This window comes from Eumetopias jubatus, unplaced genomic scaffold (assembly GCF_037043125.1).
Source record: "Eumetopias jubatus isolate StellerSeaLion01/CBP00866 unplaced genomic scaffold, mEumJub1_p1.0 scaffold_3, whole genome shotgun sequence".
Classification (NCBI taxonomy): Eukaryota; Metazoa; Chordata; class Mammalia; order Carnivora; family Otariidae; genus Eumetopias; species Eumetopias jubatus.
In genome coordinates this window covers 86,663,378-86,686,211 of record NW_028274809.1, presented here as the reverse complement: position 1 = coordinate 86,686,211, position 22,834 = coordinate 86,663,378, and positions in this window count along the sequence as shown.

The window sequence follows — 22,834 nt, the reverse complement described above, 5'->3', positions numbered from 1 at the left end:
TAAAATTCCTCAAACAAGAAGTAAAATCCATTGTCTTCTCCCCTTCAAACTGAATGGGCCTTTGCAAGTGCCTTGACAAATAGAATGTGATGAAAGTGATGCTTCATGACTTCCAAGTGTAGTTTAGAAAAGGCCATGCATGTTTCTCTTGGGACACTGGTCTGGGAGCATTAACCCATCATGTACTAAGTTCCAAATACCCTCGGCTGCCATATGGAGATAGATACCATGTAGGGAGAGGGGGGACCAGCACCAGATGCTTGAGTAAAAAATTCTTCTCTATGTCCCAGTTCCAGCCAATGTCTGACTACTACTCCATGAGATGAGAAAGAACTGGCCTAGCTGAGTCCCAATCCTCAAATTTGTGAACAAATAGATGACTGCTATTGATTTAAGCCACTGTTGTGGAGTGGTTTGTTACAGAAAAATAAACAACCAGAACACACAGATGTCTCACTATCATGCTTTCTTTATACAGTGCTTACCTATTGACTTGCAAAGAGGAAAATTTGGTCAATTGATCAGTGGTTTTGGTTTTCTTAGCTCTAAATATAATTTCCCATTAAGTTCCTAGAGAGAGTATATTTTTGGTGACTATATGGAAGTATAGTTCATGTGGGAATTTAAATAAATAAGCTTTTGCCCTTAATTATTAGTTTTTAATCTTTGATATATTAACTTCAACCAATAAAACCCCAACTAATAAAAAGAAGATTTAGATAGATGATAGATATAGAGATATTTGGACAGAGACAGAGATAATGATAGGATAGAGATTTCTGTCCAAATATTAACCAAATTCCTAGATTAGTTAAAGAAATGTTTCAAGAATAGGGCAAAGCAAGATTTGTAGTGCTGACAAACATGAATGCCTCAGCTGTTAAGACCCTGGGGATGAATAACCATCTTAAGAAGGAATGAATGCTAAAAAAGTGAATAGTGAGTCAGTGCCCAAAACTGTGGGTGGCGATTTAATCAACAAGTCAGTTTAGTGCACCACCTCCTTCCCATTGAAGCCACCCAAATAACACATCCTTTTCAATATGTCATTGAACAAGAGTGTAAAGAAATAAAATCTTAATATTTTCAAATATAACTCGTTAACATATACATAAGTTCTGTTACTGTTTACTCATTTCATGCATAGTCAAATATACTATTTTAATCAGTACTATTACCAATTAATTAAAATGTTGATAAAAAGAAACATTTTAATTTTGTAGCTTGAATGTTACAATAACATCACTTAAAATAAAAATATTACAATATCTTATGCAAAAGTAATAGGAAAAATAATTACTTCTAATGCCTTATTTTATAGATTCCATTTTCAGATTAAAGTATAAATGAGGTAAAATATATATGCTTACTTATGTAACATTCAGCATCTTCTAAATATATTTGAAACAAAAGAAAGTATGAACAATCCATATTCTTCACATGTATAGAAATAATGTTCATATAATTCTAAAATAAATTAACATTATAAAAATGAATGAAAGTAAGACCATGTCAATATGATTCTATTTCTTTAAAAATTTCTTATGAACTTTACTTTTCCTGTGCAAATCAATTTTAATGTATATTCCTGTACATGCTGTTGTATTCCATTGGATATTTTAATATAATCCTGTTAACTGTCCATATTTCCCATAATTTTTTTACAATGATTAAAGAGATTGGTTCTCATCAAGAGTGTCTCTGGATTCTCATTGGTTGTTCTGCTTTGGATAATAACATATTTAAATGAATATTAATTTAAAGAAGATAGTAATAATTTCTAATTTGAAAAATAGACATTAGTTTGTAAACCAAAATTTATACTCAAGTTGTTTCTTTGGTCTTGTCCTAAAACCTCCCATTCCTTACAGGAATGAATGAAATCTGTTTTATTAGATGAACAGGAGATTATTAACAACAGTAAAAATTACAAGGTGATAAATATGAATCATGTGAAAGTTTAAATACCACAACCAGTGTTAATTACCCATCCCCAAGTGATTATTAGAATTAAAAAAGGAAATAAAAACTGAAAGTTTCAATATATGACATTCTGATAACATAAATTGTATAGTACTACAGTATAAGAGTGCCTCCAAGTGGCATTCATCAAAACTCCATATGAAAAAACTTAAATACAAGAGTTAAAATTTAAGCTTTAGTAACAGTAGACCCTAAAGGAACACTATCACTCTTTTCTTTCTGCTTACTTAGGATCTACTCTTCATATTTATAAACTAGTTTAGAGGAAATTCCTAAGTATCTTTAAATATCCACACGTAAGCCCCATTAACCTTCAGAACTCTAGGTTGTTTTTAAAACATTATTTATACTGTCTTGCTATAGTGTTTAGGTAGCTGATGAGTAATTTCCATTAAATTTGGATAGTAGAATCTGTTATGATTAGTAATACCAGTGTTCTGGTATTACTTTTCAGTGTTCTTGAAAATAGTTCCTAGATCTTAGAGGATAAGAGGGACAAAGGACTTATTTCCCATCTATAGAATCCTAGAGTCATTGGATCATCTAATTCCACCTCTCTGATTTCACAATTAAATAGAAGAGTTTAAGGAATTTACACAAGGTCAACCTGGTTGATAACTAATGGAATCTGCCTGACAAGACTTGTAATTCAGTTCACTTTCAAATATATTTGCTAAGACACCAAAAATAGAGCTCTTCCCCATGCCCTAAACATATGCATTTTTAATACATGGTTTTCTTAAAACTCAACCAAACCCTAGAACACCAAATAAATTTAGAAGTTGCCTAAGGCAAAAAGTGCTCAGTAACTGACAAATGTACCAATAGGCTCTAAATAGGCTTTAAAAAAAATTAATGTGTAGCGTTTGGGAATTATTCTAGGTTTATGTCACAGAAATATTTAAATTAGTAGAGCAGAAAGGATGCTAAAATAGTAATAAACAGGGCAGTTGAGCTTAGAACATAACTTAGAGACAGATCTGTTTGCTCTGAAAAGATAATCTTTGTAGTGAAAGTTATTTTCAAACTCATTTCATTTGTAAATACTACTCTCCATCATTTTACCACCCTTTTCATGATATTTCTTCTAAATTTTATGTTCTACTGTTTATTTCCTTTCTTCTGTTTCATATAAATGCTTCCAGGAAGGCATTCTTCTCTCTTTTCCCAAAGGTGTCATTCCAATGCTATTCTTTCCTAATTCTTATTCCTTTTTTCCCCTCTTAATTGCTTTTTATGGGTCTTTTTCTTTCTCTCCTGCCACTTCCTCTACAACTTTCTTGGAATGAGTTAGCCAACATCAGTAACAAGATTTAAAGTTTAGTCTCTGAGGAGCTATAATGTAGATATATCCAGAGTATTAAGTACAGAAAAGTACCTGTAGATTTTCAAATAGATAATGTGGCTATCTGTATATGTAATATAAACTACTAACTTCTTAAACTTTTGAATGTCATGCTGTACTATCTATGGAACTAAATTGTTGTGAAATTAGAAAACATGTTCTAATTTAATATTTACTGTTGTGTAACTGCAAACTGCCTTGTAAAGGCTGAGTTCACACTGTAGTTTCCGTTAATTTCATCAGCTGTATCCCATTTTTAAAAATTAAATGTGCTTTAACTTTCTTGCCAAGATTCTACTTGTTTGAGTTTGTCTCAAGCGATGACCATTTTTTTACTCATGTTTTCACTACCTACCAATCTGAGCTCATCTCAGAATTTCATTAGTACACTATTTGCGCCAACTCTCACACCATTAATGAGGTTTCAAATAAACCAGGCTGACATTCATCCCTATGGGCACCCAGAAAACATGACACTTTTTACCGTCATTCTGATTCAAGCCCATTGTCCAGATTTTAAACATTTCAACAGTGCTCAATGCAAAACCAATTTAAATTAGCTCCTCTGAGAAAAATTTGTGACAAATTTAATGAGACACATCAAAACTTGGCTATAATTAATACAAAGGTCTTCTACATGTCTGTAGTTGTTAATCCTGCCTATTTCTCCCATAACTAACTATTCATTGGCTTATTTGTCTCATAGTGAGTTCCTCAGATATTTTCTTTGATATTTGCATTCATTTTGTTAGTGATGAAAGATGCATGTCAACCTTCATAAATATTTCAATAACTTTTCATTTGGTAAAGATTACTTAACTTTTCATATCTCATGCCAAATAAACCCAGATGGTATGCATATATCAGAACTAAATACATATAATTATAAAATCCAAGTTAATATTTTACCACATTTTTGATGACTTATTCCCAGAATTAGAACAAGGAATAAACTGAAAATGAATAAACCACATATTCTCTGGGCTTTATGCTAATTAAATATAGCAATTTAATTCTTTAGAATTCAAAATTCTAAGGATAGAATCATTTTTAAAAGACCAAAAAATCTATAGATTAAACAAAATTATAAGATATTTAATTGACCCTAATAATAATAATTTATTTATATTCATGGACTATTTACTTTTCAACCAGCGGTCAATATTCTATGCTACATGTAGAAAAAGATGCAAGATTAACTTTCTGTATGCACCTTAAATGAAAATGGTCAGGGAAAATAATGTTGAAATAAAGGTAATGAAGAATATATGTTGAGAAACTACTCAACAAATACTACGTGATTATTATCTCACAGATATCCTAAAACCTGTGAATATTTTATCTCCCTAAATACATTTAAGAATACTCAAGGGCAGGAATATATGCTACTGAAACTAATACAGTGTTTCTCACTAAATAAATATTATTTGCTAAATGAGTGATATTAATTGGCTGTATTCCCTATAACAGTGTGGTCCTTGCGTTAATCTGCCTCAGAATGACTAGATGTGTCAATTATTGAATTAGAATCTCTAAGATGGGACCAATTATAAACTCTCTAGATGAGTTGTGAGTCAACAATGTTTGAGAATTATTGTCCTACAAGCAACATGAGCAATGAGTGAATGAATGAAAAATATTTAGGTGCTGTCACATGGTGAAAAAACAGCAACAATATTTCTATCGAGCTTAGACAGAATAACCTCAGGTTATTTTTGACTTATTATCAGCATCAATACGATGTGATGACAGAGAATTACTCAGTTTATCTGATTATACTGTCTAGTTGACTGAATGTGATATATATTGTAGCTGTTTAAGGACATAAAATGTCAGATTATAAATGATATGTCTCAAATTAAAATGACAGTGAAAGCTGAAAACTGATCAATAATGTATTTATGTTCATTTCCAAAGATTTAAAGGTATCTATATTGGTAAAATTGATGTCAACAATTGACCTAGAAAACTAAGTCAAAACATATTCACAAGATATACCTGCATCCTTTGGCTGTCTCTAGATTCCCAAAATTAATACTCCAAAATGGGAATTACCTAATTTCCCCAATTGTCACAGTAGTAGAAATGTAAAGAATAAATGTCATAAATTAAAAAAAAAAAAACTGCCATTAGTTCACACTTTATATTTGAAAGGATTTGTGGAGGCAAAATGGTTTACTCAAGAATGTGAATTTAAAGAAAGACAAATTTATATTTGAATTCTCATTGTAAAACTTGTTATTGCAGTGATCTAAGCCAAGTCATTTCAATTTGTCTTCTCTAAAACAGAATAATAAAACCTACTGTGGGTTGGATGGGGGATTATTACCACATAGGATGATTAAATGTGATGATAACACAATGTCTGAAACCTACTGGAGGCTTTGTGAATGTTTAGTTATTAATTTAAAACTGTGTGACTTAAAGCAATCACAATGATAAGAACCTAAAGATACTACAATTAACGGGGCACGTGGGTGGCTCAGTTGGTTAAATGTCCAACTCTGGATTTTAGCTCAGGTGGGCTCCGTGCTTAGCAAGGAGTCTGCTTGGGACTCTCTCTTCCTCTCCTTCTGCCCCTCCCCCTGCTTGCACACATGCTCTCTCTCTCTCTCAAATAAATAAATAAATAAATAAATAAATAAATAAATAAATAAATAAAGTCTTTAAAAAAATAATAAAGATACCACAGTTGAGGGCCTAGCTGCAGAGAGCAACTAAGGTTCTTCTCTGGTATATTTAAACAGACACCTCTTTTCTTATGTGGGTAGGATTCACTGAGTTCACAACACCTTGATTTTCTTCAGTAAAATTTGTAATTCATGATTTTGTTCCAGCAGAAATGCTATACCGAGGAAGAAGCAAATGTCAGGGCAATCTTCATACATTCTTGTGACTTGTAGCCTCTGTAGGGACTATTTCAACAGACGGAAAGTGGCTTTGATTAGACAGCCAAGGGGGTAAAGGTCCCTATTGCACTGATGAAGATAGCCTATCTAATGTTTTAATTAATAGATAACTGAAAATTGGCTGTTGGGGCATTAACATATAGCTGAGAGGATACTAAAACTAAATAGTACACAGAGTTTTGTGGTCCGTCTTAAACATTATCACATTGTCACTAATATTTACATTGAATCGGGGCGCCTGGGGGGCTCAGTCGGTTAAGCGTCTGCCTTCAGCTCAGGTCCTATTCCCGGGTTCCCGGGATCGAGTCCCACATCGTGGTCCCTGCTCAGCAGAGTCTGTTTCTCCCTTTCCCTCTCCCTCTGCCTCTCCCCTTGCTTATGCTCTCTCTCTCTCTCAAATAAATAAATAAAAATCTTTAAAAAAATAATGGATTCTTCATTGGAAAATTTAATGTGTATTTTAAAATTTTTCAAAATGTAAAGTTAAAGTTATTCTGATGAGAAGATAACAAGATAGTAAGATCAGAGAAGAAATCTTATCTAGCACATAGAATAAAAAGTAAACAATGATACTTAAGATTATCTGGCTTGATGAGGGAATTAAATAGAAAGATTTTAGACTGTGTTTATTTAGTCATTGGGAATTTGTGTGTCAGTGTATGTAGTAATAAATTTCATGTCTGTGTAATGCAAGTTAACAACCACTTCAAAATTCTGGTTAAGAAAGATTTATAATCTTCCAGATCTGAAGATGCAACTTCAATAGGTTTCAGGAATTATGAAAACAGAGTTGTCACAATTCAGTTACTTATGTCATTTCCAGAATTGGAAAACACAATAATATCACAAATTATTTTATAGCAGAAAATATCAAACATTTACAGACATGCACTAGAGATGACTTAGCAGCAGACCTGCTAATTGCCTACCTTCTATAAATTAGCAATTAGGAAATTACTTTCACTCCTCATGACATCTATTTCTGCACATTTTTCTGCATCATTTCCCAGGTGATCTTATTCTACCTCTTTATAAATTGCCTATTTTCTAAGCATAATAACTTTATATTAAAACATATGAATAGCCATATACATTTTAGTGTGAATTCAACAGAAAAACATTTATTGAAAACATAATATTGCTAAGAATAGGTTGGATAATGTGGGAACTTCAAATATTAACCAGGTAATGTCTTTGCTTTCAAGGATATTGAAGCGGATTGATATAGATACAGATGATACAGATAGAGATATAAATATAAATATATACCTATCACAAAATCTAATTTGCTGTTGACCATCAAAGTGTTCTAATTTTGTATAACAAAGAAGCAGCTGTGGTGAGGTGCCCGGGTGGCTCAGTCGGTTAAGCATCTGCCTTTGGCTCAGGTCATGATCCCAGGGTCCTGGGATCAAGTCCTGCATGTGGTTCCCTGCTCAGCGGGGAGCCTGCTTCTCCCTCTCCCTCTGCCCTTCCCCACCACCTGCTAGTGCTAGCTCTCCCTCTCACTCTCTTGCTTTCTCTCAAATAAATAAAATCTTAAAAAGAAGAAGAAGAGGAAAAGGAAGAGAAGAAGAAGGAGGAGGGGGAGGGGGAGGGGGAGGAGGAGGAGGAGAAAAGCAGCAGCTGTGGAACCACAGAGGGAATTGTTTTGAATCCACTCAGGGGGGAAATGCTTCAATCATGGTATATGTAGCTTTTGAGAGGACTCTCAACGAATGTGTAGGCTTTCAGTTGGTGACACACAAAATTCAGACAGGGGTTATGAATGGGAGGGGAAGAACACCAACATATTTTTTGAAGATGCGGGAACAGAATATGGGATTTACCTTTTGGGGTAGTAAGGAGGAGTCTGAATATATTATAGAGCAAGAAGCTCTTTCTGTGGCTCTTGTGTGTTGTTCTCCAGTCAGAATTACAGGAGTGTTAACTTACTCCTCACTTTGAAATACTGCTAGTATCTTTACTGTGCTGCTTTCTAATTTGGCGAATCTTTCATATATACAATTCTCATTCAGAAAACTGATTATCAAAATGAGCAAGTTCACTTAGGTTTCCTTTGATTATAAGTAATTTTATTTTAGCTAAGGTTCAGAATTTTCTTTGGTTAGATTTGACTAAAGAGAATATTGCAAACCTGGAGTCAACTTCATTTTAGTTGAGCTTCACAATACAGTCAATTGTTTTTTCTTTCCAGTGTAATCTTTTTGTCTTTTAGCAAACAGCTTTCAGACTTACATGGGCTATCTGGATTAAATGCTTTGCATTTAGCCAGGAAAAGCTGATGAAACTCTTCAAAAATTGGAGAGGTTTTACTTTCTAGAATTTAATATGTATTGAACCTCAAAATGGTCATCTATGGAATTCTGATGAAATTGCCTAAGAAGCCCAAGGTGTTTGTTAATTAATTGCTCATGATATAATTAAAAATTTTTCATTCCTCCTATGTAAAATTCATAATCAATTATTTTTATTTTATTATTTTTAATTGAAATATAGTTGACATACAATATTATTTTAGTTTCAGATGTATAACATAGTGATTAGACAATTATATACATTATGCAGTGTTGACCACAATAAGGGCAGTTACCATCTGTCACCATACAAAGTTTTCATACATAATCAATTATTTTTAAATTCATAGGTTTCAGCTGGAATGTATTTATGACCCAATAAAAATATATTGGGTAAAATTCTATCATGAAATGAATGTGAGGTTGCATTGGCAATACAGCCCCACACTCTAAAAAGCAATCTTTTCATGGTTTTTCTACCTGCTTTGCAGAGATTACATGGAATATCCAAGAGAGACCATATTGTTACCACAGAAGGGCATTTAGTGTCTACTCAAGTTTTTTTTTTAACTTTTCAACAGAAAACTTGATAATAACTTTGCATTTTATTTCTCTGGCTCTTCTTTTCTTTTTTTTTTTTAAGATTTTATTTATTTATTTGACAGAGAGAGAGAGAGAGCACAAGCAGGGGGAGCATCAGGGAGAGGGAGAAGCAGCCTCCTGCTGAGCAGGGAGCCCGATGAGGGGCTCAATCCCAGGACCCTGGGATCATGACCTGAGCTAAAGGCAGACGCTTAACTAACTGAGTCACCCAGGCATCCCTCTGATTCTCATTTTCTAATCCGCAAAGTGGAAACCAGTGAAAGGAGGCATAACCAGCACTCTCCACGCTTAAAAAGTCAACCCTCTCTTCAACCCATTCTACATTCTGCAATACCCATTAGAACATCAATCATGCATGAGGACTAAATGAATATTTTCAAAAATACTCTCCACAGATAGATGAATGGATAAAGATGTGGTACACACACAGTAGAATATTATTCAGTCATAAAAACAAAATCTTGTCATTTGCAAGAACATGGATGAATCCAGAGAATATAATGCTAAGTGAAATAAGCCCGTCAGACAAAAATACTATCCATATAACAAGACATGGAGGACTCAGAGAAATGGGTCCAAGGAGATATAATAATGAAAGGGTATCTATCTTTGAGATGATGAACAACAATGAACCGTGGTTCTCTAACTTTAATGGGAATGGGAACTATGGAGATACTGCTCTGGTTCATTAAGTATAAAGGGTCTTAAGATTCTGCATTTTCAACAAGCCTTTGACAAAGAAACGCCAATGTTGCTGACCAGTAGACTGCACTCTGAGTAGCAAATGATAAGAGACACTCAGAAAGCCTGGGCGTAACCAGTGAAGCATGAAGACAGGGAAAAGATTTTCATATATGTGCCCAAGCAGATATGTGACTCAGAATCTCAGTGGGATCAGAAAGAATATTAAATCCATGCTCTGTTATGGCAATACTTTGCACCAAAAGTCACTTACCAACCATACAAATTGAGCCTTGATTCTGGAAATTACCTGGCAATTGATATTTTAGCTAAAAAAGATCTACCTTTTTGTAGGCCATCTACCTGAATATCTAGAAAGACACAGGTCCTAAGAAGAGATAAGACATTGAAAACATTGTGAAGGAAGGCAGAATTAAGAAATGTGAATCAAAAAAAGGTGGTTAATCCATTTTCTGGAGAAAATATGGTGGAAAAATATGGTGGAAGATAATTGCTTTGGTCATCTGCGTATAATAAAAGAATGTAGTTTTTGTTTTGTTTTTTTTCTTTTCTTTTTGAGCTCCAATATATCACTTTTTTTTTTTTTACTGCCTAGATAGATTTCTTTAAAGTTTTTCCTGATATAACTCATTTGCTTCAAAGAATTGTTTCATTTTCTTTAATTTGTAGTTAGTATTCCCTCTTTATATCACCAGGTAAGGACAGTCTATGAAACCCCAAACAGTGGACTTGGACAAAGTAAGTACTTTAGGCTTTTCAGTTTTCTCTGTGCAGATCCAAAAGTTCTTGTGCTCATTCAGCATTGAGTTAATGACACAGTCAGGACCAAAACCCAGATATTAAATTCTCATTTCACTTCTCTCTTCACATTATCAAATGCTTCTTATTTATTGTATTGTGGTATGATATAAAATCAAAAAACTTAGAACTAGAAGAGTTGGGTTCAAATTCTACCTTGGGTAACCTTGGGAAATGCAATCTTTCTGAACCTATTACCTCATCTATAAAAGAAGGATAATTGTAATATCTTATTTCAAAGGGATGGTTCGAAGATGATATGATAACATTTGGCTATCCATCAATTATTATGTAACCATTAAATTTATAAAAATAAGAATTATCATTAGGCAATTATGTTGCTCTTATGTAAATAATCCACTGGGGTTAGGAAATTGTTTCTAATGCTATCCTAACATGTTTTTATTGCCCTTTTTTTCAAAACAAACCTATCATTAATGAATTTCTATCCAAATAAAGTTTGTTTATAATTATTGTCTTAAAAAATGGTGTGTATTCCATACTAGCCGTTATAACAACCTTTTATGTCAAAAATTAAATTTTTGAGAAGGTTTAACTTTTTTTAAAACATGTTACCACTCCTTTGCTTCTTTTTTTTAATATTTTATTTATTTATTTATTTATTTGAGAGAGAGAATGAGATAGAGAGGGTACATGAGAGGGGGGAGGGTCAGAGGGGGAAGCGGACTCCCCGCCCAGCAGGGAGCCTGATGCGAGATTCGATCCCGGGACTCCAGGATCATGACCTGAGCTGAAGGCAGTTGCCCAACCAACTGAGCCACCCAGGCACCCACCACTCCTTTGCTTCTTATTAGGAAGAGTTCTGCAGGCACATTCATCTTCCTAATGCTTTGGTACCTTAATCCAAATATTTGTCTCAACAACTCACAAGTTTAGATTGAGGTTAACCATTATTGTCTGATATTTTATAAGTATTGCTTCTGAGATTTCTCCTCTAGAATTAGGCAACAGCAAGAATGAAGGTGATTTGATTCATAAAATATTTTAATTTTCAAATAGTCCTAAAATTTAAAGTTCCATTTTAAATAGATGATCTCAACAATTACATTGTGTTTCTTGAACAGCAATCCAAGTCAGCAATCAAATGATTGAATTTTGACATTTTTGAACCATTTCACCAATATCATATACAGGACTAAGTTTTTTTCTGTGGGAAAAAAATATTATAAGAGGATTTCAGGATCCTATGCTTGCAAGATCAAATAGAGAAGAGGCAAAGGGAGCTATATAGAGAACAAGTGAATCAGCACTCACTTTCATTTCTGTTCAGGGAAATACAATGGAAAAAATGAAAATTTACAATAAATCCTCCACTCAAAGAAATACACAAGCTATTTCTAGCTGCGGTTTATTTCTAATGCAGTGAGATTGAAAGGCAAACTTCCTCAAATCCTTTCTGCTCCTCTCTCCGCTCAACCACTGACAACAATGAAATGTTTTAGAGTATTTTAACTCTTTGACTAAAAAGAATAATTTTAACAAAATCTGCTACCTACAGTCATAAAAGTAATATTTCCAAGAGAACAGAGTTAAGGAATAATTTTCAAGATCTGATGGTGGGTTTCTCTGAAACAATAAAAATAAAAGAAGGAAATTTAATTATGGTGTATTTGCCCTTTTTTCCCCACATAAACCTATGAAGTAGTCATTAGCAATAAAGAGTATATGAAGAAATTGAGACCCAATAGATTATATAACTTGACAAATATCACACAGCCAGTAACTGCAAGAAACTTGGATTCTCCAAAAACAATGTATTAAAGGTCAGGTCACATTTCTTTTTATCCCCAGATATGTCATTACTTTTATGATGTCACAAAATCTTTAATCTTTCTGGACTACAATTTATGGCTCCCTAAAATGAAGCTGTTTGAGTAGAGGCTCTCATTCTGCTTTGTACCTCTGTGATATCATGAGTCTGGCTGGGGCATACATTGATAGAATAATCGGCCAGTAATACAGGGTCGTGGCATCATCTCTGAAGCTTGCTATAAATGACCTGAATAAAGAAAACCCAAATATAATAACAGCTCCATTATAATTCACTCAATAGTCTTCCTTTGGCCTGAGAGAGTTAACATGCCACCCTGAATGCCTTGTCTAATATCAGACAGTAAATGAGGCATTTGGGAGATGGAGATCAATGATGTCCCTGCATGCACATCAGTTGTAGAATAATTAACTAAAACCAAAAACCAGGAAGTTCAAAAATTGAAATGCTCTCCACTGCACTTTTCTATCACCGATCATTGTTGTACATTATTGTACAGGATGTACTTGTGATTGAGGAGAGAAGCCTTGACAATTTAATGAAGAAAAGATAAAACACAGTAATCCTATAGAGAGAAAAGCTGGTCTCCTATTTATCAACAAATGCATTAGGAATCTTCCATCATTAAATTATACATCAATAATGGTATGAAATGAAAAGAAATACGTGCCAAATAGGTTTCCTGGTATAACAAAGGTTTTAGAAATTTAAGCTCTTATACTCATGTAAAAAAACCTAAAAATCCTCCTGATCTATGACCTAATTGTACAGTGATATTAATAGGAATGGTTCTATAGTTATTAATCATGCAAAAATTGAAATTGATAAAGAATTTGCCTGAGTAAAAACTACAACATGAGTCCCAATAAACTGCACAAATACTATGCAGCATTTTTTTAACTTATAAGGACACATAAATTAAAATAATACTGCTGTTGAAAGCACATAGTTCAGCACCAGAGGAAGCAAAATAGCTTAACAAATAATACAATAAAAAATGTATGTATTTTAAATATAGCTTCTTTAATTAAACTTCTGGAAAGAAACAGAATGGAAAATTTTGGATTAAACTTCAAAGATATTAAGGTAATTTGTAGCAGCCTTCCAAAACATCAGTAGATGAACAGAGAAGCTGCAGATTTCTTTAACCTCAAATTATCTGTATTGCTATCCTTAAGTAAAAATAAATGCATTGTAAAGTATTTTGCTTTGCTCTGCCAGTATTCAATTTTATCTGTGAAATCATAGCCATGATGATGTCCCATATGCAGAACAATGCAATAAAAAAATAATAAAAATATGAAATACGACTGTAAGTAATTGTGGGAAATTAAGATTTTAATTTTTTAAGAAAAACTTACTAGATTTTAGTATCAATGTGACTACTGTTATTTTAAAAGTAGTTGTTTCAGTAAATTTTGCACCAATTCTAGAAATAAAACAAATGTTCAAAAAGTTTTGGAACTTCTCTTCACCATTGTAACACAGAACCAAAGGAGAAAAAAAAATCTGTTTTTCTTCATTTTGTTTTCAATAATTTTAATCACCACCCTGAGACATTTCATTCCCAAGTTTAGACCCAACTGGTTGTAGAATTTTTGAGAAATTATGTTTAATTTCAGTGAAGATACAACAAACAGAACAACAGAATTTGGTGAAAGAGTCTTTTACTTTCTAGCTAGGTCATATTGGGCAAGTGGTTTAAATTCTCAGAGACTCAATTTCTTATCTTCTAGATGAAAATGAAATAACTACTGAAATCAAAGAGTTGTGAGGACTATATAATAGCACAGTTTAAGAGAAATGTTATGAGATCTGTAAAGATATTTAAATGATAGTTATTAATTTTAAGGAAAAAGTTATTTTTTTCCCATTTTATGGGTTGATAGTGGGAATACACTTCTTCACTCCAAGAATTTTCTTCTTATTAAGACTGCTGAATGAAAAAAAAAAGACTGTTGAATGAGCACAACTCCCAGACTCTTTGTGCTTATGTGTCCACTCTTCTCTGGACATAAAGTTACTTAACTGGTAGTTAAATTTAGGAAGATTAAGTAGATATGGCTGTCCCCGCCCTACCTGCTTTCTTCCTCTTGCTGCCAGGGAGTGAGTTCTCTCTGCTCCTCTGTGCTTTGGGCTTTGAGGGGGGTTGTTTAGGAGGGCTACTGTGCAGGGCAAGTCCTGCCTGGATCCAGAACAATTGTGTCTCGCTGGGAGAGTCTGCATATTTCTGGGATTTATTGAGAAGACTGATTCGGCACACGTGCTCTGTCTCTCCCACAAATCAGGCATTATCAGATATAAAGTGACAATTTGGCATCCATATTTATATTTTAAAATATCAATTATACCTCAATAAAAAAATAAAAAATAATTCTCTTCTTCAGTACCAGGTGGAAGCTTTCAACATGGATATTGAATAGAATATACCATAAACTCCAAAGGTAAGTTGAAATAAAAATAACAAAATGTATAAGAGCAAATCGTTGAAATTTGTTATAAGTATCTCTTAGTGACTACTGATAAGCATAGCACTTAGATGCTGTACATGTCCTGGCAGAAATGTTACCAAATTAATTCAGAAATAAAATAATCTTTTAATTTTGCATAAAGACATAATTATTTTTAGAGTTCTATGTTCAAAAAAAGAAGAAAATTCTGTAGCATTTTATGTGTACCCTTGTGATTGTGTTCCAGATCAATAGAAATATAGTGCTAACCATAAATGTGTATTTAAAATTTAAATCCCTATAATTTAAATTTTCTAGTAGTCACATTTAAAAAGGTAGAAAGAAAAGATCTAATTAAATTTAATAGTGTATTTAACTGAATATAGCCAAAATATTATCATTTAACATGTAATCTGTATAAAACACTGATGAAAAATATTATATTAATTTTTTTCTTACTACTTTTCCTAAAGTCTGATAGGTCTTTTACATTTATCTCAATTTGGACTAGCCACATTTCACATGTGCAGTTGCCGTATGTATCTAGAGGTTACTGCACTTGATAACAGCACAGGTGTAGACCCCTAACAGAATACTATATCAAAATATCAGACCCACACACATACACGCACGTGCACACTCAGGTATATTAAAGTGAAACCTTCATTAACCAAAATGAGTGAAGTATGAAAAATTCAAATTGAATGCTTTTGATTGATTTATGTTTGGGGTGGTTTTTTTTCCATTATATATATATATGTATCATATATATATATATATATATATATATGATACATATATGTATCAATCCTCTTTTCTTGATTAGGTGTTATTTAGCAAAAATAATTATATATTTAATATGGAGTTAAATAAATAAATAAGTGACATGATGAAGAGTTTGTCTGTCTGTCTGTTTGTTTTGGAAGAGAAAGAACAGATGCTGTGGACTGATTTACCTGCCATGCAATCTGAGCTCATAAAAATTAACTATATTTTTTCCCCAAATTTCCTGCAACACATCTAGTTATTCAACATCAGAGCAGCTTAAAATGTCTCAGAGAGATTTAGCACAGTCGGTAATCCAGCATTAAGTTGTTTTTATCAACATATTGAAGCTTATTGCTTTGATTGATTCACAAAGCTTTGTTCCCCCAAATTTTGTAAGGCTTCTTACAAAACAAATGTATGCAGAAACTAAAACTACAACTAGATCAAACTTAGAGACAATATAGATCAAATCAAGACTAGGGATCCTTGGGATATAGATGTGCTTGTCATAGTGTTCTACAATTACTCTCACAGAGTACAGAATTGCATTGTCTTTGTGGCAGCTTGTACAATCACTTGATCACTTATGTAGTATTTGGTAAGGAAAAATGTTCTGGTTTCTCATAGACACAAAAGTTTTCTCCAACTCAAATCTGAAGTCAGTCTTAACACGTAATTTGTCTGATTTTTTTCATCCACTCTTAGTCTTAAGCAACCCTTCCAGGAAGACCAAAAGGGCAGAAGCAAACACCTACCTTGCCTAGTCCACCCTGCGCTCCATCCTAAAGTCAGAGAAAGACTCCAGCTGCCATACTTCCTTAGCGTGAAAAGAAAATAAATTGTTTCTGAATATTTAAGTGCCTATAAATAATTATGTAGTTTTCCGATTCAAACTTTTCTGTAGTTTTTGCCACTTTGATGCAAATCTTAAAAAAAATCTTTTAAAACTGTATTAAATAGCTAGAGTCTATCTTCTGGAAATCTCAAAATAAACTTCAGAAGCTGCGAAAAATGGTTTACATATGTTATGATTGTAATTAAGTTAAAAATAAAGGTATGCATATAAAAGTACTAAAAGAAGTCAGATGTTAGTAACAGTGTCTTTGTGTTATGGAATATGGTTGTGTTGTTTCTTTCTTATTTTGGAATTTGATTTTGTTGTACAATAAGCATATATTACTTTTTGAATCATAAACTTCATAAAATAAAATGAAACACCCATAGATATGTGCATCAGGTAAGGTATAGTGACTCAGAAATGATAAAAACACACACAGCCCCAATACAATTTGATGTTAAAACATAAAATTACAGTTTTAACAACTCCCAGAAACTTCACTCCTCAGTGCATAGCTTTCAGTATTAACACTGTCATTGTTTTGGGTCAAAATACTTAATACCTATTTCAAATAACCTTCCCAGCCAGAACTTGTCTTGCTTCTCCTCATTCTTTTACTTCCAGGAAAATATTATCTTTCAACTATTGTATATTCTTCTATTTTTCACAGTATTATGATTAAATCGTAAACTTGAACACAAAAACATAGCTCATGCTAAAAATAAATCATGCTAACATCTAGTCAGTATAACTACTGAAGAAAATTCTTAATACTTCTGCATGCATTAATTTATTCAGACAGGCAGGCAGGCAAAGTGTTTATATTTTTGTATTTTTTTTAAGTTTTCATATTGAAATGTTTTAAACATACAGACAGAAACAAAGAATACTGTGACATATCCATGTTCCCACCGTCCACATTGAACAGTGCCATCATTTTTCCAGAGCTGCCTCCAGTCTTCATTTTAGAGAAATATAGCATTTCATAAACAGTTAAAGCTTCCCACTCTTCTATTTTTCCTTTAGTCTCTTTATCCAAAGGTAATAACTATCCTCAATTTGTGGGAGTGTTTTCTAGGTATGGTGTCAAATTTCTAGCATTTTATGTTTATAAATAATAGATTATATTGTTCTGCATTTTTAATTTCCATAAATGGCATATATCCTTTGAGACTTATTTTATAGCACATTAGGGCTTTTAGGATTATCCCAGTTTACCCGTTGGATCTAGCTAATTTATTTTAATAAAAATTTAATAATTTATTTCTCACTCCCATATTGATAAGTATTTTTTTTCAATTTTTTTCCAAAACAAACAATATCATAAGAAACACCATGAACATCCTTATAATGTGCAGGTGACAGTGTTTCACCAAGGTAGGCACATTACAAACAGAAATTCTGAATTATGAAAGATGACCATCATCAAGTATGCTAGGCAATGTCAAATAAAACTCCATAATAATCGTGTTAATATACACTCCCTCCAACCATGTATATTTTTCCATATCCTCAGATGAACTTGTTGGGATTTTGAATGGACTTGAAATAAACTCATAAGTTAATCTAGGGATAATCAACGTATTTATATGATGTATATGTTCCATTGCCATGAACATGATACATGCTGGGAGGACAGTCCTCCTTGGGCCTCTTGTATTCCTGCTACATATCTTGTGGGTGTGACAAGAATGCAGGGCCCTGACTGCTTCCCAGTGGGCTGGAAACAGGTCATTTCTATTTATTTATGTAGCTGGTAACCGTGAGAAAAGAGATAATGCCTCCTTTCAACCCTAAAGATGAAAACAAACAAAAAAGTCTTGCTTACTGCTTCCAGTGGAAGCAGTGGATCCCTAAACTGAGTTTTCTTCTCCTATAATTCAGCCCACTGTGTGTGCAGGCATCTACTTGTCATATCAACTCTGTGGTCTTGGGCCATGAGGGCAAAGGGACCAAAACAAATAGGGCAATATTCATGCTGCTTCTTTAGCTGTAATCGTTAGATCTCCAACTCAGGAGCCTTGTGCCCTCTGCCAGAATCTATGAAATAGTAAGGAATTGGGTGGGTTTTAAGTGGGGCAAAGTAAAATCTCAGAACCAACAGCATATATCTGATTTATCGAAGATTTGTAACCCTCAACACAAACTTACAATTTTCTCTATAAAGGGTTTACACATCTTCTGTCAGAAGGAAGGAAGGGAAGGAGAGAGGGAAGAAGATGGAGGGAAGGAGTGAGAAAGAAATGGATGGAGGGAAGAAGAGAGGGAGGGAGGAAGGGAAGGAGGGAGGGAAATGGGACAGTGTATTGGCCAAACAAAACACATCTTTCAATCAGATTTGGGATTATGGTCTGCTAAATTGCCACCACTGTGCCAAACTGTCCGATGTGTGTTACACATGTTTTGTGCAAACCTATATTATTCCCCTTAGCCCATTTTATTGCAATTATTTGGTTGCATTTGTTTTTCTTACTGTTACTCAAGAGTAGATACTCTGTCTTGATCTTGACATAGTTTATATGCTTGGTATTTCGTATATAATGTGCATATGTTATCGTTCACATATTCACTTAAGATTATCATGCGCTCTCTTTAAACTGTGAAGTCTTCAAAAATCACCTATCATGGAATCGCCTTCATTCCTATCTCACCAATTGTCATAATAGAGAATTCGGTGTGTGTACTCACAAAATAAATGCAATTGACTGACAGACTGACTGATTATCCTAGTTGGAAGCATATTTTAAGGTGTTCACAGCAGTTACTCTCACGATTTATGATGATTATAACAATCATGTCCATTTGTATAATGCTTTATATTTTCCAAAACCGTTTTTATATACATTATTTAATCTGATCTCCTAGGAAGCCTGGATCTACAGTAATCAACATATTTATTATCCATTTGGCAAGATAAATGGATTATATATACTTTTACACATAAGGTTAAAATAAACTAACATTATGCAAAAATAAAAAGGCAAAGGACACATTCGCTTGTCATTTTACCTATGGTGAACATTAATCCAAATCATTTATGTTGACTTTGATCAAACTACATCTGTTTATAAAAGTGCTTTGATCTGTTTTACAAAGCAAGTTGCACCTAGGGTATTCTCAGACTGAGAGAAGAGGGTAAAATTATCCTTTCTTCTCAGATTTTGAATTAGATAACCTTGCTTAGCCACAATGTCTCAGGGCAGGGAATATTACCATTCTCAACTTAATTTATAAGTGTGTTCATAAGTGGGTTTTTTTCCCCCTTCTTCTTCTCAACCCATTTGTAATATTGCTTACTGCTCTCCAGGTCTAAAATGTTTCTATGCTCAATCATCTTAAAGTGTAAAATTGTCTCTCAATTTGAAGATCCCCAGGATGGACTGCATCTCTGAGAATAATTAATATCTGGAGACCCAATTTAGTTCTTTTTGTTCTAATGCTCAGCAAAGATGCTCATTTATCAATGTATGTTTCCCATGTGTCACATTGCTATCTTAAAAGTAGGTCACAGGAAGAACACTATTAACTTTTAAGGTCTAGTATTCAAAGATGCTGTTCCAGTGAAATTGCACGTTCCCAAAACAATGACATCTAAAAGGTCATTGTATGGTCAACCACAACCACCTAATGATGATGACAGAAATCCAAGAAATGGGGGTGCTTCGGTGGCTCAGTCATTAAGCGTCTGCCTTCAGCTAAGGTCATGATCCCAGGGTCCTGGGATCGAGCCCCGCATCGGGCTCCCTGCTCAGTGGGAAGCCTACTTCTCCCTCTCCTCTTTCGCTGTGTCTGTCTCTGTCAAATAAATAAAAAAATTTTAAAAAGAAAAAAGAAAGAAAACCAAGAAATGTTTCAAAGTGGTAGAAAAACTGTTTTCAACTCAATATTGTACTATTACATTATATTACAAATCTGGAGAATATATATGTGTATGCATAGTAACTCTCAGCCCAATCTGCTTAAAGATAATATTTATCTTTAATTCATATGATTATGATGTCTATTACTATTTTAATTTAGAGACGATGTTTTTAGTAATAATAAGTAAGTTCATTGAACTAAACAGTCGGGTCAATTAATGAAAATCTGTCTAAATAGGAAGGTTTGGCATAAGCAACTTTAAATTACAGGGAAAGAAATATTGGTAAAAGACATGAAAGGAATAAAGGAAAAAGGGAAGGAAGGTAGGGAGAAAGGAAAGAAATAAGGGAGGAAGGAGGAGAGAGGGAGAGAGGGAGGGGGGAAGAGAGGAATGAAAGCCTAATTCATACATACTTTATCAAAATGCCAGTCAAAGCGAATGTGTCCTCTGCGGTATGTTTGCTTTGGAATAACCTAAAATTTTAAAACATCACAATTAGCTTCCACGTTTTAGAATTCTTTGGGGGGGACTATTCTTGTTCATCATAAGTGTTCCAACCTTCATTTACTTCAAGAGTCTTTATCACTGATGAAGAACTATCATTATTTGCAAAAGTCCTATCCTGGACTGTTGCCTTTTAATTCATTTGTATGATTAACTATTCGGTGCCTATTATATCCCTCAGTGTCTCTCACTTCAGGGATACAGAAAGAAGGAACAAGTTCAAGGGGTGCCTGGGTGGCTCAATTGGTTAAGCATTAGACTCTTGGTTTTGGCTCAAGCCATGATCTCAGGGTCATGAGATAGAGCCCCGCATCAGGCTCCATACTGAGAATGGAGCCAGCTTGAGATTCTCTCTCTCTCCCTCTCCCTCTGCCCCTTCCCCAATTGTCTCTCTCTCTCTCTCAAAAAGTTTAAAAAAAAAAAAAAGTCTATTGAAGAAGGAACAAGTTCTGACCTGAAGGAGATCATAATCAATGGGGAAAATAAGTATAGAAATAAGAGTAATTCTATCTGATAGACACTAAAGCAGAAAAAATATAGGTTATTTTGGAACACTCAGAGTTTTTTTCCCCCTCATGTATTTCAATGCGTGATCATTAGTATGACATTTTGCAATATGGAGCTACCACCTGAAGTTATGGCAACCCTCAGAAAGACACAGAACTTTCAAGTCCAAATAGTACTATTTTCCAATAAGGAAGAGGAATTCTTCCAAAGTCCAGTATCATATTCACAAGACAGTTGTACTAGGTGTTTTGGTCAGAATTCTCCACAGAAACAGAACCAGTAGGATGCGCATGTGTGTGTGTGTGTTTATATGTGCACAAGCATACCTCATTTTATTGTAATTAGCAGTTGTTGCATTTTTAACAAATTGAAGGTGTGTGGTAACCCTGGGTTGAGCACGTCTACAGGCACCATTTTCCAACAGCATTTGTTCACTTAGTGTCTCTCACATTTTGGTAATTCTCACAATATTGCTAACTTTTTCATTAGTATTACATTTGTTATGACAATCTTTGATCAGTGATCTTTGATGTACAATTGTATATTGTAGTTGTTTTGGGGGGCCATGAACCATGCCCAGATGAGACAGTGAACTTAATCCATAAATGTTGTGTGTTCTAACTGTTCCACTGACCGACCATCCCCCCATCTCTCTCCCTCTCCTTGGGCCTCCCTATTCCCTGAGACACGATAATATTGAAATTAGGCCAATTAATAACCCTGCAAAGGCCTCTAAGTGTTCAGTGGAAATGAAGAGTTGCACATCTCTCACTTTAAATCAAAAGCTGGGAATTATTAAGCTTAGTGAGGAAGACGTGTCAAAAGCTCAGATAGGCTGAAAGCTAGGCCACTTGTGCCAAACAGTCAGCCAAATTGCAAATATAAAGAAAAGGTTCTTTTTTTTCTTTCTAAAGATTTTATTTATTTATTTGACAGAGAGACACAGCAAGAGAGGGAACACAAGCAGGGGGAGTGGGAGAGGGAGAAGCAGGCCTCCCGCTGAGCAGAGAGCCTGATGCAGGGCTCGATCCCAGGACCCCGGGATCATGACCTGAGTCGAAGGCAGATGCTTAATAACTGAGCCACCCAGGCACCCCTAAAGAAAAAGTTTTTAAAGAAAATTAAAAGTACTACTCCAGGGGGCCTGGCTGACTCAGTCAGTGGAGCATGCGAATTTTGATCTCTGGGTTGTAGGTTCAAGCCCCACATTGGGTATAGAGATTACTTAAAAATAAAAAAATAAGATCTTTAAAAAAAAAAAAAGAACTGCTCCAGTGAACATATGAATAATAAAAAAGTGAAACAGTCTTATTGCTGATCTGGAGAAAATTTTAATGGTCTGGTTAGAAAATCAAACCAGCCACAACATTACCTTAAGCCAAAGCCTAATCCAGAGCAAGACTCTTCAATTCTGTGAAGGCTGAGAGAGGTGAGGAAGCCGTAGAAGAAAAGTGAACCTGGCAGAGGTTGCTTCAT